The 14109-nt window shown below is 45.5% G+C and overlaps 1 protein-coding gene across 3 annotated transcripts in view; it reads left to right on the top strand.

The window, feature by feature from the left end:
* Nucleotides 1-14109, top strand: part of LOC148542524 (urotensin-2 receptor-like) — a 130396-nt gene that overhangs the window by 65711 nt on the left and 50576 nt on the right. For 2 of the 3 annotated variants that reach the window (XM_088468483.1, XM_088468482.1), the window contains one exon: nucleotides 6295-6534. The exons of the other annotated variant lie outside the window; for it this stretch is intronic. The gene's annotated coding sequence lies outside the window, so the exon portion shown is untranslated. Of the gene's footprint in view, nucleotides 1-6294; nucleotides 6535-14109 lie in introns of those variants that run through there. 3 annotated transcript variants of the gene reach the window in all.

Here is a 14109-nt window from a genome sequence, read left to right as displayed (position 1 = left end):
ACACTCACTCTAAAATCAAGCATTTGGAAACCTCCCTCTAGAAATCCTGCGTTTGCCACTGATATAAGCGCATTGGGCCTGATGAATCATGAATAGCATGCACACAATTGATCTGTCACTTGATTTCTAACAATGGGACTAATTCAGAGATGTACGCAAACCCGATGGTTTACGTACATCTCCTACGTTTGTTTAACTGTGCATGAAGAGGATCCGAACTGCGCATGTGCAGATTTGGGTCTTGCATTGTCGGACACAGATGTCAGATGAGTGACAGTCTGCAGCAGTTTGGGGGCGGGGAGGGGGTGGCAGCGTTTTCTAGGCATGCCGTGGCCAGAATCTGCGTCCTCCAACACATCTTCACTTGCCCTGGCAGCGTGAAAACACCGCCCATCCTGAGTAACCGGATGACCGATGTTCCCGCAGATGATCGATTGCTGCCTCTTCAGACTACAGACACCTCCTGCTACTTTTACATATTTTCGCACAGCAGCCACATCCAAAGACATCACTGCTGTGTGAACTGCACTCTTCTCTGAGTCATGCCCAATTCTCTTATATATAACAATCAAATGCGTAACCATGATCTCAATGCTAGACAACATCTAAGTACGTAGATCAAGATTTATCAAACTCATTACCAGTGGACAGCAGACATACTAACCCTAAATATGGCCTGACTTTATACCAGTACCTGTAGCAAGCTACCAAAAAGCAGGACAACATGTGCACAGAGCCATACATAGGGGTGAAACATGACATGTGTACAGACTAATGCAAACAGGGTGTGGTATGACTTGTTGACATTCAGAAGGTCGACAATCAATATGTAGACATGTATTAAGGTCAACATGGTGAAAATGTGTACACATTCAAAATGTAAACATTCAACATGTCGACACCAAAATGTCTACTTTTTAATGTAGCCTACTCCTAACCCTAACCTCAATCCTAATCATAACCCTAAAAATCAACAAAAACCCTAACCCCAACCCTAAACCTAATTATAAACCTAACCTTAATCCCAACCCTAAACCTAACTATAAACCTAACCCCAACCCTAAACCTAACTATAAACCTAAGCCTAACCTCAACCCTAAACCTAACCCTGAAAAATCAACAAAAAACCCTAACCCCAACCCTAAACTTAACCCTAAACCTAAGCATTACTCCAACCATAAACCTAAGCATAAACTTAACCCTAAACCTAACTGTAAACCTAAGCCTAACCCCAACCCTAAAACTAACTATAAACCTAAGCCTAACCCCAACCCGAACTATAAACCTAAGCCTAACCTCAACCCTAAACCTAACTATACACCTAAGCCTAACCCCAACCCTAAACCGAACTATAAACCTAAGCCTAACCCCAACCCTAACTATAAACCTAATCCTACCCCAACCCTAAACCTAACTATATACCTAATACTAACCCCAAACCTAACTATAAACCTAACCCCAACCCTAAAACTAGCTATAAACCTAACCCTATGTCACGCTTGAATTTGGTGAGTCGGGTAGATGTCTGTGTTAGAAGTAGAAGGTGTATATGCAAAGCTGGCAGGCCTGAGGAGACCTCTTGACATGTAGTTTAGATGCTTCCCTGACAGGGAATCGAACCCGGGTCTAGGCAGAGAGATGCCGAATTGTACCCACTAGACCACCAGGGACGTCAGTTTTGTTGATGGTATTATGTATGTAGCAGAGAAGAGTAGCAGTAGATTAACCAGGCTGAACTGGGTTGTTACTTGATAATAATAATAAAGCACTCTCCTTACTTGGTTCTGTAGTCCAGGACACTTGAGTGGCAGATCTTGGCAGAAGGATTTACTAAGCTTGGACTACGTTTTCTCTATAGTCTGGGAGCACTGTAATGATGACAGGACCGGATACAGACCGAACACTGGAATGGATGGTAGCTATAGATTAGTGTGGAGCGGAACCAGGGAAGCAGGAACGGCAGTATACCTGAGCAGACAGGTGGATGCTTTGCACAGACGTAGCACAGATACAAAATATCTGGAACAAGCTCAGATTACCTGTGCAACTTGAGATGCTGATTATATAGAAGTAAAATAGCATGGAGAGTTAGTGCAGCAAACAAAAACAGGACTGCACCAGCAAGACAACAATATGACTGTATACGGAGCACAGTTGCGCTTCACTCAGTAAGGACTGAGCTAGACATTGTACTGTCAATGACTGAGAACCGTCAGCTGGAATATATACCCCGGGGTTAGCCAGGATTGGATGAGTCGCATTAGATGATCTCAGCTGACTCAGACTGGATAGAGATTGGCTGGATCGGTCAGGTGATCAGGACATCAGTACTCCGGGGCTGTCTGGATGTGAGCTGCGGCCTAGCAGGCCGGAAACGATGGAGCCTACGTCTCACTGAGAAGACATGGGACGCACGGACCAAGTTCAGGGAGCAAGCCGGCTAGCCACAGGAGTTTTAAGTGACCCAGCAGTAGGGGTAACAAGCACAGGTTGTGACACCCTAAAGCTGGCCACACACTAGACCAACTTACATCCAACCAGCCAACTTGTTGATTGGTTGGAATGAAAATCTGGTAAGGAATGAAAGCAAATGACAATCAGCAATTTGCTCCCAAACACCGGAAAATGAACAAAAACTGTTGTTTGAACAAATTGTTTAGATCAAACATTTAACAAACTTGTCTGACGACCATTTTCATCTGTTTTCTGGCATTTAGGAGCAAATTGCTGATCATCATTTACTCCCATTCCTTACCAGATTTTCATTCCAACCAATCAACAAGTTGGCTGGTTGGATGTAAGTTGGTCTAGTGTGTGGCCAGGTTAAGCCTAACTATAAACCTAAGCCTAACCCTAAACCTAACTATAAACCTAACCCCAAACTTAAACCTAACCCTAATCCTAACCCTAATACTAAACCTAATCGTAAAAATCAATGAAAAATCATATCCACATTTTAGTGTTGACATGTTAAATGTAAACATTCTGAACGTTTCAACATTTTAACCATGTTGACCTAAATGCATGTCTACATATCGATTGTCAACCTAATGGCTGTGTCAACATTCAGAACCTATCGACATTCTGAATGTTGACCGTCTGAATGTCGACCGTATACCTGTAGACAAGCACCTCATTTTACATATAGACAATATTACAATGCCAAGATAAGATAATTATGTAGAGAATACAGAGGGTGGAGAACCCTGCTCACAAAAGCTATCAATCTAGAAGATGAGATTACACAATTTAGCCCTGAAACATGTCATTGCCTATGGCGGCATATCACAGCAATAAGTAATTGTCTCTTTAGGACTGCTTATTTTTGCTGGAAGTTGGAACAGTGATCTGATAAGTATCCATCCTGGATAAGAGAGAAATAGTGAAATGTAAAGTGATAGTTTACGCCATAACTTTATTACTGGGTACAAAGTACAAACACATCCTACTGGTGGCACATGCGCCAGTATAGGCTACCTGGGTGGAATCTGAAGATCCCTCTCCAGTGTACAGGTAGCATATGGACTACAATGGCCAATATCATCTAAAGATGCCGCTAGCTATCATTTTGCCAGTTCCAAAAAGTACTTGGTTTAAATGGCCATGATATTAAATAATGTGCTAATCCTCGGAAAATGGCCATTTATGCTGTCAAAAACTATAACAGAGAACAGGCAAAGAGAAAGAGGTAACAAAACCCGTCCTTTGTTTACTGTCTGCACAAATGATAACACAAAACTAGGTCTATATACACAGCCCAATATTCTAAGCATAATTAAACTCCGACATGCTTTGGAATGGAAATCTCTTTATAAAGAAGTAAATACAGTATTTTGGTACATTGACTAGAGCCACTGGGCCTGATTCAGAGGTACACGCTATTACAGCCCCGACTGGGTCTTTTGCCGCAGCGCGACCGCATCTATGATAATGCTGCAGCTGTTGGGATTCATGCAGAGGCGTCTATTAAGACACAAAGGGCTCCATTTACTAACGAACGAAAATACCAGCAGCAATTTTCATTTAGTATCACTGTGATACAAACAAAAATACCACTAGTATTTATTAATACTTACAAGGTTCCACCAAGTCCAGCAAAGTCCTCCACCTCGGCGAGGTCCTCCGCTGGGCTGCTGGCAGCCTAACGCTGCCAGCAACAGGGCTCCAGTGTTATGCGCATGCGCGATGGTCCGTCTGCGCATGTGCATGACACTGGAAGCCGGTAGTGCCTGGAAGGCCGGAAAGGCACCGCCGGGTCTCCATTAAATGCAGAAACGTGGCATAACCCCTTTAGTGAGCACTAGAGGGGTTATGTTTGGTTAGTAAATGGAGCCCAAAATCGGTTGCACCATCGGAGATTGCATCAGCCCTATGGCAGGTGAAATTTTCCCTCCTGAACATGGCTGCCGGATTCACTGCAACTGTTTCTTAAGATGCAGTCGCTGCCTGTGACACGGCCATGACACGCCCACATCTGGCTAGCCACCCACACTGTTACCACCCAGAAATGCCCCCTGAAATTGCATCTCTCTGCACCCAAATTCACACCTGCGGCTCTGGCGATAACCATGGGAACGCATGAGCATCGCCTGTAAGCGTGCAGCATCTACACTGCATGCACCTGAGTCAGCACCACAATGAGATAAAGGGACATTTCTACCTCATATTGCTAACCACAAGGGGAAAATGATACAAGAAATACAAGAGGTTTGAGGAGAAAATGCAGTATATGGATGGCCAGGGATTTCACTAGAAACAGCGTTTCGCTGAGTGTGTCCTTGTAATTCTGCAGTACAACACTAAATAAACAGCATAACTTGCACAAACACCAAGTAATTGCTTTCTACTCCAGAAAGAGACAGACCTATCATGCTGACCCCAAAGGCTTGTTAATCCTGGAGCAATAAAACGCAGTCATGAAATATTCACAGGCCAGTATCCTCTGTAAATGCTGTGTATTAAACAGCATCTCACATCTACTAAACAGAATATTTTGCAAATAAACGGAAGAAGGTATTACCAGGTTTTGAGTGAAAGAGATTTAGCTTGGCTACATTGTAAAGCAGGAAAACATGCCAAGGATTTACAATAGTGGATAACCTCCTAGTAGAGGCTAATAGCATTTTACTAAGATACAGTAGTTCCATGATATTTATCACAATTGACCATGGAACTTGGCAGCAGTGGGGCATACCTGGCACAAATAAGGGCATCCCAGGGTAGGATGTGAGACAATCTCACATTTGACCTTGGACATTCTCTTCAGCCATGTATGGCTCAATACTGATATACTGTGAGGCAGTCAGTCAGGGCCTTCCACTACTATTAACATTTGTCATTGGAGCTGCCCCATGTTTTTAATACTGACAAATACTAGTGACTAACTTTTATTTTGCATGCGGACTCTCAAATACTCAACAGCACAGTGCTAAACATGCTGGGCTGCTTCCCACTTTTAAACCACAAGCATGCCCTCTGTTATGGTGGATGTAAGCACCAGGCTGGTCAGTGAAGGTCTGTTGCCAATAATGACAGTGAGGGAAAAAAAAGCACTTGCACTTTTTCCACCTTCCCTATGATGTGACAACATTGATAAGAGAAAAGATGGGGACCACTGGTGCAGGGCTGGCAAGAGATCTGTTGGGCCCTGGTGGTAGGGGCATGGTCAAGTGTGTTGCAGCCACATACTGTTGTTGATAAAGTTGCCCTTTGCATCTCACCCACAGAAGGGGGCATTGCCACATCATCCACAAAGTCCCTGGTACTTTGTAACCGCCCACCCTCCAAATTATCATTTATAAACTTTATAATAAAATAAATATCTTCTTTCGTTGCTCTATATTTGCTGTAATCCAAAAATAATTGTACAGGAAGCATAAACCGCCTATATAACTGTTTGCTATGAGCACATGCAGCCGATTGATTGTGACCTAGAGTCCCATTAGCTGCTAGTAAACCAGGAGTTTCAATTACTGTTTTATTCAATTTAATTTGATGTGTCTGTGTATTTATTTTTCCTGCTATAGTGGAACTACTTTTTTCCAGTATGCAATGATAGCCATGGATGGGAAGGGCATGCTAGTGCTTGTGGTTCAGCAAACGCTTACATATCCATCCAGGTAAATGCTGTCAATATATGCTGGAATATGTAGTTCTCCTATAGCTGGAAGTAGTTCCACAATAGATTATGCAAATACAACTCTGCATGATTAAATCCACAAAACATGACTGGAGTTGAGAACCACTGCTCTAAGCTATTTCTTATATATATTATATTTTTATTATTATTTACAGGGAACCCCTAAGTTGATGACAGCTTCATCTCCAATATGTACAATAACTACTCAGCTACAAGGAAAATCCACTCACTACCTCATTTTGGGACGTTCATGAAGAGATGGAGGAGAAATATGTTGGATGATACGCAACTGACAAAAGAAGGAAAACACTGGCTTTTATGCTTCAGGACCCACAGTTTTAGCAACTATTTCATTGTTATGTTGCCATGGAGGCCTGCAATATACTGATGACAGTTTGATTGTAAGCAAATAGTACAAATACAATCAAAGTTGGAATTTACACAAAAAAATAATCTGAATTTACATATTAAAAAATTTTAATTCAAATGGGTTCTATCATTTTCTGTGCACATACAGTATGTAATTGTAGACTTTGAGGCTGTTTTACCACTTACACAGTTTATTTCCTAAGGTGCCTCCTCTCCCCAGCTGGAATCCTATTGGATGTTCCATGCAACCATTTTCCAGGGCTTCTCCATTTCTCTTACAGCCCCAAGCAAAAACCAGGAGGGGGAAAGGGGAAACGGGTTGTGAGACGACCAATCACAGACCACTTTCAAGATATAGCAGCTTGTGATTAGCCCTTCCATTTAAAGTTGTTTAACAGAATGAATTTGCCCATTGTAGCATAACTTCCTCCTGCAGACATATACTTACCCTGTTCCCAGCAGGTCCGCCGTCCTCTTCAGCTAAAGTCTGCCCCATCCCGTCGCTCACTGAAGAGGAAGCCGTAGGAGGGAAGTACACGCCACAGCTCCCACGGCACATGCATGTTAGAGGCGGACAGACTTTAGGAGATTATTATATAGATTACACACTGGACAGTGAAGTAGCTTACATAAAAAAGTTTCTATATTAAAGGACCACTAAACCTAAAATTCTGATTGCTTAATATAAAAGAGATATTATTAATATTCACATGACATCTGAGACAATGGTTTTATTATAGGGGTGTGCACCGGCCACTTTTCGTGTTTTGGTTTTGGATCTGGATCTTTCTTCGTGTTTTGGATCTGGATTGGTTTTGCCAAAACCACCCTTCCGTGTTTTGGGTTCTGGGTTTTGTGTTTTGGATCTGTATTTTTTTTTAAAAAAGCATAAAAACAGCTAAAATCACAGAATTTGTAGGTTTTTCTGCCCCTATGCTATTATTAACCTCAATAACCTTAATTTCCACTCATTTCCAGTCTATTCTGAACACCTCACACCTCACAATAGTGTTTTAATGTCCAAAAGGTTGCACCGAGGTAGCTGGATGACTATGCTAAGCGACAGGAGTGGGCGGCACAAACACGTGACCCATCTAGGCGTGATACTGCAGTGGCAGACAGGATGGCAGTTTGAAAAACTAGGCCCCAAACTGTACATAGTGCAAAGAAAAAAAAGAGGTGCAAGATGGAATTGTCCTTGGGCCCTCCCACCCACCCTTATGTTGTATAAACAGGACATGCACACTTTAACAAACCAATCATTTCAGCGCCAGGGTCTGCCACACAACTGTGGCTGAAATGATTGGTTAGTTTGGGCCCCCACAAAACAAGCTGGCAATTAATGTGTCCCTGCACAAACTGGCTCTACAGAGGCAAGATGTCATCCTCATCCTCCTCATCCACCGATTCCTCACCCTCTTCAGTGTGTACATCCTCATCCTCACAAAGTATTAACTCGTCCCCACTTGAATCCACCACCACAGGTCCCTCTGTACGTTCTGGAGGCTGGTCTCCCTGGAAGAGCTGATAATTCATTTTGATGAACATCATCTTCTCCACATTCTGTGGAAGCAACCTCCTACGCCTTTCGCTAACAAGGTTCCCGGCTGCACTAAACACTCTTTCGGAGTACACACTGGAGGGGGGGCAACTCAGGTAAAATAGAGCCAGTTTGTACAGGGGCCTCCAAATTGCCTCTTTTTCCTGCCAGTACAGGTATGGACTGTCTGACATGCCTACTTGGATGCTGTCACCGATGTAATCCTCCACCATTCTGTCAATGGTGACAGTATCATATGCAGTGACAGTAGACATGTCAGAAATTGTTGCCAGGTCCTTCAGTCCGGACCAGATGTCCAAACTTGGTCCTGCCTGCCCTGCAGCACCGCCAGCGGGTTGCTTAGGATACCTAAGTTTTTTCCTGGCAGCCCCAGTTGCGGGAGAAAATGAAGAAGGAGCTGTTGACGTGTCACGTTCCGCTTCAGCTGACAGTGTGTTCACCAGCAGGTCTTTGCACCTCTGCAGGCTTGTGTCGGCCGGAAAGAGAGACACCACATAGGCTTTAAACCTAGGATCGAGCACGGTGGCCAAAATGTAGTGGTCTGATTTCAACAGATTGACCACCCTGGAATCCTGGCAAAGTTAATGAAGGGCTTCATCCACAAGTCCCACATGCCGAGCGGAATCGCTCCGTCTTAGCTCCTCCTTCACTTTCTCCAGCTGCTTCTGCAAAAGCCTGATGAGGGGAATGACCTGACTCAAGCTGGCAGTGTCTGAACTGACTTCACGTGTGGCAAGTTCAAAGGGCTGGAGAACCTTGCACAACATGGAAATCATTCTCCACTGCGCTTGAGTCAGGTGCATACCCCCTCCTTTGCCTATGTCATAGGTGGATGTATAGGCTTGAATGGCCTTTTGCTGCTCCTCCATCCTCTGAAGCATATAGAGGGTTGAGTTCCACCGCGTCACAACCTCTTGCTTCAGGTGATGGCGGGGCAGGTTCAAGAGTGTTTGCTGGCGCTCCAGTCTTCGGCACGCAGTCGCTGAATGGCGAAAGTGGCCAGAAATTTTTCGGGCCACCCAAAGCGTCTCCTGCACGCCCCTGTCGCTTTTCAGAAAATTCTGCACCACCAAGTTTATTGTGTGAGCAAAACATGGGACGTGCTGGAATTTGCCCAGATGTAATGCCCGCACAATATTGGTGGCGTTGTCAGATATCACAAATCCCCAGGAGAGTCTAAGTGGGGTAAGCCACTGGGCGATGATTTCCCTCAGTTTCTCTAAGAGGTTGTCGGCGGTGTGCCTCTTACCGAAACCGGTGATACACAGCGTAGCCTGCCTTGGAACGAGCTGTCGTTTCAGAGATGCTGCGACTGGTGACGCTGCTGCTGTTGCTGCGTAAGGTGATACATCTACCCCGAGGGCTGTCACAGTCATATAGTCCTTAGTCTGCCCTGTTCCACTTGTCCACATGTCCGTGGTTAAGTGGACATTGGGTACAATGGCATTTTTCAGGACACTGAGGACACTTTTTCTGACGTTTCTGTACAGTCTCGGTATCGCCTGCCTAGTGAAGTGGAATCTAGACGGGATTTGGAACCGGGGACACACTACCTCCAGCAATTGTCTAAATCCCACTGCACTAATGGCGGATACCGGACACACGTCTAACACCAACATAGCAGTCAAGGCCTCAGTTATACGTTTTGCTTCAGGATGACTGCTGTCGTACTTCATCCTCCTCGCTAAGGACTGTTGGAGGGTCAATTGTTTAGTAAAAGTAGTGGTGTTCCTACTTCCTCTCTGGGATGATGAACGACTCCCAGCAGCAGCAACAGCAGCAGCGGCAGCAGGAGGCGTAGCAATGCAGGATCCTCCGGAGGAATCCGGGATAGGAGAGTCAGTCATGCCAGTGACATGGCCTGCAGGACTACTTCCGATCCTGACTAAGGAGGAAATTGACGAGGAGGGAGTTGACGGTGTGGTTTGCAGGCGCTTGGATACCACAGGACAACGGGATTTAGGTGTCCCTGGACTGCTTACGGTCTTAGCCAAAGTTTCTGAACTTGACAGTAACTTATTATGAACACGCTGCAGGTGCCGTATAAGGGAGGATGTTCCTAGGTGGTTAACGTCCCTACCCCTACTTATTCCACCTTTACATAAGGTACATATGGCAAGACAGTTGTTGTCCGGATTTGGATAGAAATATTGCCAGACCAAAGAGGTGGAATGTTTGGTCTTCTGCCCAGGCATGACCGTGATGGGCATTTTCATCCCACGGACAACAACTGTCTCCCACGGAGCCTGATTTAAACAAACCACATCACCATCAGAATCCTCCTCGCCAACTTCCTCCTCAGCGCCAGCTACACCAGTATCCTCATCCTGTTGTACTTCAACAGTGACATCTTCAATTTGCATATCAGCAAGTGGACTGTGGGTGCTCCTTTCAGCACTTGCAGGGGGCGTGCAAATGGTGGAAAGAGCCACCTCTTCCCGTCCAGTGCTGGGAAGGTCAGGCATCGCAACCACCACCACACTTGGACTCTCCTTGGGGATTTGTGATATCTTCTTAGAAAGCACAGTTCTTCGCTGTGCTTTTGCCAGCTTAACTCTTTTGATTTTTTTAGTGGGAGGAGGGCTTCCATCGTCATGTGAAGCTGAACCACTAGTCATGAACATACTAGGGATCGACCTTAGCCGTTCCTTGCCACTCCGTGTCGTAAATGGCATATTGGCAAGTTTACGTTTCTCTTCAGCTGATTTAAATGTTTCTTTCAAAGTCATTTTCCTGAACTTTGTCATTTGGGATTGTATGTGCCCTCTATTATGACATTGGGCATCGGCCTTGGCAGACGACGTTGATGGCATGTTATCGTCTATGTCATGACTAGTGGCAGCAGCTTCAGCACTAGGAGGAAGTGGTTCTTGATCTTTCTCTATTTTATTTTTATCGGAGAAAGTTTGGTCCTCCATTTATGTTATATCGATTTGATATATACGTGCGGCTAAACACAGAAAATATTTCTTTATTTTTGCTGGAGAGTAGTGCACTTTGTGGGTTACACCAGCCTTTAAGAAATGAGCCAGCCGGCTCTTTACTTATGGGACACAGGCGCACGCTTGGCGCAGTTCCTTTGTTGATGCACGTGCGGCTACTGCGCACACAATTCACAAACAGAGAAAATATTTTTATTTTTGGTTTGGACTGGAGTGTACTTTGGGGGTTACAGCACCCTTTAACGGTCAAGCCAGCTGGCCCTTTACTTATGACACAGGCGCACGCTTGGCACTACTTTGTTGATGCACGTGCGGCTACTGCGCACACAATTCACAAACACAGAAAATATTTTTTTTTTGGTTTGGACTGGAGTGTACTTTGGGGGTTACAGCACCCTTTAACGGTCAAGCCAGCCGGCCCTTTACTTATGACACAGGCACACGCTTGGCACTACTTTGTTGATGCACGTGTGGCTACTGCGCACACAATTCACAAACACAGAAAATATTTTTTTTTTTGGTTTGGACTGGAGTGTACTTTGGGGGTTACAGCACCCTTTAACGGTCAAGCCAGCTGGCCCTTTACTTATGACACAGGCGCACGCTTGGCACTACTTTGTTGATGCACGTGCGGCTACTGCGCACACAATTCACAAACAGAGAAAATATTTTTATTTTTGGTTTGGACTGGAGTGTACTTTGGGGGTTACAGCACCCTTTAACGGTCAAGCCAGCTGGCCCTTTACTTATGACACAGGCGCACGCTTGGCACTACTTTGTTGATGCACGTGCGGCTACTGCGCACACAATTCACAAACACAGAAAATATATTTTTTTTTGGTTTGGACTGGAGTGTACTTTGGGGGTTACAGCACCCTTTAACGGTCAAGCCAGCCGGCCCTTTACTTATGACACAGGCACACGCTTGGCACTACTTTGTTGATGCACGTGTGGCTACTGCGCACACAATTCACAAACACAGAAAATATTTTTTTTTTTGGTTTGGACTGGAGTGTACTTTGGGGGTTACAGCACCCTTTAACGGTCAAGCCAGCCGGCCCTTTACTTATGACACAGGCGCACGCTTGGCACTACTTTGTTGATGCACGGGCGGCTACTGCGCACACAATTCACAAACACAGAAAATATTTTTTTTTTTGGTTTGGACTGGAGTGTACTTTGGGGGTTACAGCACCCTTTAACGGTCAAGCCAGCCGGCCCTTTACTTATGACACAGGCAAACGCTTGGCACTACTTTGTTGATGCACATGTGGCTACTGCGCACACAATTCACAAACACAGAAAATATTTTTTTTTTTGGTTTGGACTGGAGTGTACTTTGGGGGTTACAGCACCCTTTAACGGTCAAGCCAGCCGGCCCTTTACTTATGACACAGGCGCACGCTTGGCACTACTTTGTTGATGCACGTGCGGCTACTGCGCACACAATTCACAAACACAGAAAATAATTTTTTATTTAGTTTGGACTGGAGTGTACTTTGGGGGTTACAGCACCCTTTAACGGTCAAGCCAGCCGGCCCTTTACTTATGACACAGGCGCACGCTTGGCACTACTTTGTTGATGCACGTGCGGCTACTGCGCACACAATTAACAAACACAGAAAATATATTATTTTTTTAGCACTTGGGGGGAGCACCCCTGATGGACAGAGCACCCCCTGGACAACACTACAGCACCCCTTTAGGACTGGGACACTGCACAGGACTTTGGAGTGGACACAGCCCCTATGGAGAACTGACTGCACAACACAGTCCAGCCAGCCCCTATGGACTTTGAAGTAGTGGACACAGCCCCTATTAACAACAGCAGCACAGCACAACACAGCCAGCCCCTATGGACTTTGAAGTAGTGGACAACAGCAGCACTACACTACACTACACTACACAGCCCAGCCAGCCCTAACTCCCACCCTGCCTCTTCACTGTCCACAGCCGAGTGAGAAAATGGCGCCGACGCGGGTACCTTATATAGGATCCAAAACCCGCGAGACTCGGAAGGCGGGATGATGACGTTTTGCCTCGATTTCAGATCCGAGTCAGGCGGGAAAAGTCGAGCCTGACTCGGATCGGACTCGGATCGGGGGGGCTCGGGGGGGTTCGGATTTCAGAAATCCGAACCCGCTCACCCCTATTTTATTATAGGAGATTTTTCCCTTTGCACATCATATTTCCTCTCAAAAAAGCCCATAAAAGAACTTCAACACCTATTATAGCTGATAACAGAGAACAATTGCACTGATATTAGATAGAGAGCTACAAATCCGACATGGAATAAAATATATTTTAAGTACTGTGCCTTGGTTTTTGCATTTTCATATATGTTTGAATTAGGGGTGAGCGGGTTCGGATTTCTGAAATCCGAACCCCCCCGAGCCCCCCGATCCGAGTCCGATCCGAGTCAGGCTCGACTTTTCCCGCCTGACTCGGATTCTGAAATCGAGGCAAAACGTCATCTTCCCGCCTTCCGAGTCTCGCGGGTTTTGGATCCTATATAAGGTACCCACGTCGGCGCCATTTTCTCACTCGGCTGTGGACAGTGAAGAGGGAGGGTGGGAGTTAGGGCTGTGTAGTGTAGTGTAGTGTAGTGCTGCTGTTGTGAACTACTTCAAAGTCCATAGGGGCTGGCTGTGTTGTGCTGTGCTGCTGTTGTTAATAGGGGCTGTGTCCACTACTTCAAAGTCCATAGGGGCTGGCTGGACTGTGTTGTGCAGTCAGTTCTCCATAGGGGCTGTGTCCACTCCAAAGTCCTGTGCAGTGTCCCAGTCCTAAAGAGGTGCTGTAGTGTTGTCCAGGGGGTGCTCTGTCCATCAGGGGTGCTCCCCCCAAGTGCTAAAAATATAATATATTTTCTGTGTTTGTGAATTGTGTGCGCAGTAGCCGCACATGCATCAACAAAGTAGTGCCAAGCGTGCGCCTGTGTCATAAGTAAAGGGCCGGCTGGCTTGACCGTTAAAGGGTGCTGTAACCCCCGAAAGTACACTCCAGTCCAAACCAAAAAAAAATTATTTTCTGTGTTTGTGAATTGTGTGCGCAGTAGCCGCACGTGCATCAACAAAGTAGTGCCAAGCGTGCGCCTG

The sequence above is a fragment of the Taudactylus pleione genome, unplaced genomic scaffold, assembly GCF_031769625.1.
Source record: "Taudactylus pleione unplaced genomic scaffold, aTauple2 ptg000012l, whole genome shotgun sequence".
Taxonomy (NCBI): Eukaryota; Metazoa; Chordata; class Amphibia; order Anura; family Myobatrachidae; genus Taudactylus; species Taudactylus pleione.
This window is presented reverse-complemented; position numbering and strand designations above follow the sequence as displayed.